This window comes from Pteropus medius, unplaced genomic scaffold (genome assembly GCF_902729225.1).
Source record: "Pteropus medius unplaced genomic scaffold, Ma_sr-lr_union100, whole genome shotgun sequence".
Taxonomy (NCBI): Eukaryota; Metazoa; Chordata; class Mammalia; order Chiroptera; family Pteropodidae; genus Pteropus; species Pteropus medius.
In genome coordinates, this window is record NW_024342257.1 from 207,812 (window position 1) to 210,605 (window position 2,794).

General features: G+C 43.4%; 1 pseudogene; it reads left to right on the plus strand.

Moving 5' to 3' along the window:
• The first annotated feature begins 475 nt into the window (after positions 1-475).
• On the plus strand, positions 476-2,170 carry LOC120599837 (protein mono-ADP-ribosyltransferase PARP6-like; annotated as a pseudogene).
• Positions 2,171-2,794: the final 624 nt, after the last annotated feature.

Here is a 2,794-nt window from a genome sequence, read left to right on the forward strand (position 1 = left end):
CACAGAGCTCCTTCCTGGGGAGCAGAAACAAAGTAGCAACAGCCCTTGGAGAAAGGCTGTTTCTGGACCTCTACAGTGACAAAGACCTGGAGGAAGTTGGTACTTAAGGACTGCTCTGCCATCATCCTACTACCCAGCCTAGAATAGCCTAGTCTGGATATTAGTGCTTCCCACTTAGTTCCTCTGTGATCATCCAAATCACCACCTGACTGTTTATTTTCAATTCTCACAAACCCAGCCCCCAGATCCTCATATTCTGGTTCTCAGCTGCTCTTTAAGGACAGTGACTTGTTATCACCACAATAGCAGAGTTCACCATCCCCAACAGATCTCTAGTTAGCCTCTGATATCAACTCCCTTCATCGTTTCTCTTTGTGGCCTCTTAAATGCACATCTTGTTGGTCTGGGTTCAGCTGGTGGAATGGAAGGGTGTTGGCTAGCACTGACCTGGGATTGTGTGTGACCTGCTGACTCAATGGACATCAAAGACCAGTTTTGGAAAGGTTATAATTTGGAGGGATATAGTGAATAAGAGGAATTTCTCTATGAAGTTCAAGGGAGCTGTGCAGCTGACCTGTATTGACACCCACAGCTTGATGCAGACATTGAAGTCATGAAGGAAATCTATATCCATCAGGAAGGAGTCTCTATAGATTGGAGGGTCCTCTAGACAGAACCTCTTGTGTTGAGGCTATAATTTTCTTTTCTCCAGTACCTTGATGGACCAGAAACATCAACTAATGTTTTCTAGCCATTGAATATGCAAGGATTTGGGCTGGGTCTTCAGTTAAAAAAGATCCTGGGTATGTTCACGCCCCAACAATGTAAACATCTCAGCAATATTTGATGACCCAGCACAAGAGGAGGCGCAGTTGGTTCAAGGCAAGTGGTCCCATCAAGAATTTCTGAGCTAGCCTCAGTATTTTCTCACCCATCCCCAAGTCTCTCAGTCTCCCTATCATACAGGACTCCATGCTGAAAGGCAAACTTGCTGCACCAGAGCTTTAAGTCAGGCGCTTCATGACCATTCTATCACTTGCACCATGAAGAACCCCAAAGTGGAGGTATTTGACTACCCTTCCAGTCCCAAGACAGTGGTCATTGCAAGAACATCACCACTCTGGACTATGGATTCCTTGTCTAGATCATGAAGTATGCAGAGTAGAGAATTCCAACTTTGAATGAGTATGGTGTGGTGTGTGATGAGCAGCATGTCTTCCAGAATGGGTTCATGCTCAAGCTAGCTGTCTATACTCATGAACTGTGTGTTTTCTCCTTCTACACCCTGAGAGTCATGTCCAGAGCTACAGTGCAGGTGGTCAGTGGAGCAGTGGTGGTAAATCTGTTGGTGGCCATGTCATCCCCTCTCTCTAGGGCAGCTTTGGAGTCCCCTAGAGAGAACATCATCGTTGAGCCTTATCCCACTGTTGTAAACCCAACTAATCCCAAGGCTCTGGCCTTTAACCCTAAGAAGAAGAATTATAAGCAACTTCCAAAAGCTCTGGATAGCATGATGTCCATCTGGGGGATGACCCAGGGCTCATATCTGGAAATCAAGACATAGATGGACAAGCTGGATCATCTGACCCATCATTTCCTGCAGTAGATCATCTCTAGCAACAAGTTACACATTATCAGACTACCTCTCAACAGGCAGCTGAAGTTCATGCATACCTCATACCAGTTCCTCCTGCTGAGCTGCCCTCCTGCTGAGGAGGGTTGGTTCTGGACTGCCAAGAAGCTCTACGGCAGCACTTTTGCCTTCTATGTGTCCCACATTGAGAACTGGCACATTGGACCCAGTGCAATGGGCTGGTCAATGCATCCTACATCCTGCAGGAATGGGAAAATGACAACACAGGATAACCTATAAGAATAGGCTTGTCCAGAGATATAACAAGATGAATACCATCCCCCAGACCTGATCCTTTCAGTCACAGTTCCTACAGAGTCAGAATCTAAATTTTATAGCACTTTGTGAAGTGATTCCATCTAAAGACCTTCAGAAGCCTGGGAACATCTGGGTGTGCCCTGTGTTTGACCATGTCTGCACATGGTTCTTCTTTATGTATGAGGATTGTCAGATGGGTGATGTCAATATTAATGCTAGGACCCCAAGATACAGAAGGAAATGATGTGTGTGATCGGAACTTGGGTTAACACAAACTGAGGAGGTCCAAAACCTGTAGCAACCCTGTTTCCCCAAGATCTATCTGCAGTCATTAAAAAGCTCAGGAGCAGCAGGCAAGGCTACCCTGTGAAATCAAGGGGCCATTACCAGGGGGCAGGGAAAAGATAGAAGAGGTGGCCTTCATGGTGGAGATTGACCCAGCAACCAATTCACTTTTGGATGGCTCAGACTGACTTCCTATCCCTGAGTTTTCCAGTTGACTTCACCCTATTTGTTTGTAAATAAAACAATAAAATAGAAGGTGCTGTAGAAAATATATAAATAAATAAAATATAAAAGGTTAATATCCTTAATATATGAACATTACATGCAAGTCAATTAAAAATGAGACATTTTAGAAGAAAAGTGAAGGGGCATAAACTGAAAATTTATAAATATTGTCAATCTATCAAAAATAACCTTCAAATAATTTAAATTCAAATTAAATAACAACATACAGCTTTTCTCCTATCAAACTAGAAAATGATTTTTGATATATTGTTAGTTCGGGCAGGAATATTGTGAAATTGGCAATGGAGTGTAAATCAGCACAAATCATCTTGAGGGAAACCTGGCAATATGTGTGAAGAGTCTTAAAGAGTTTTACACCTTATGACCTGGTAA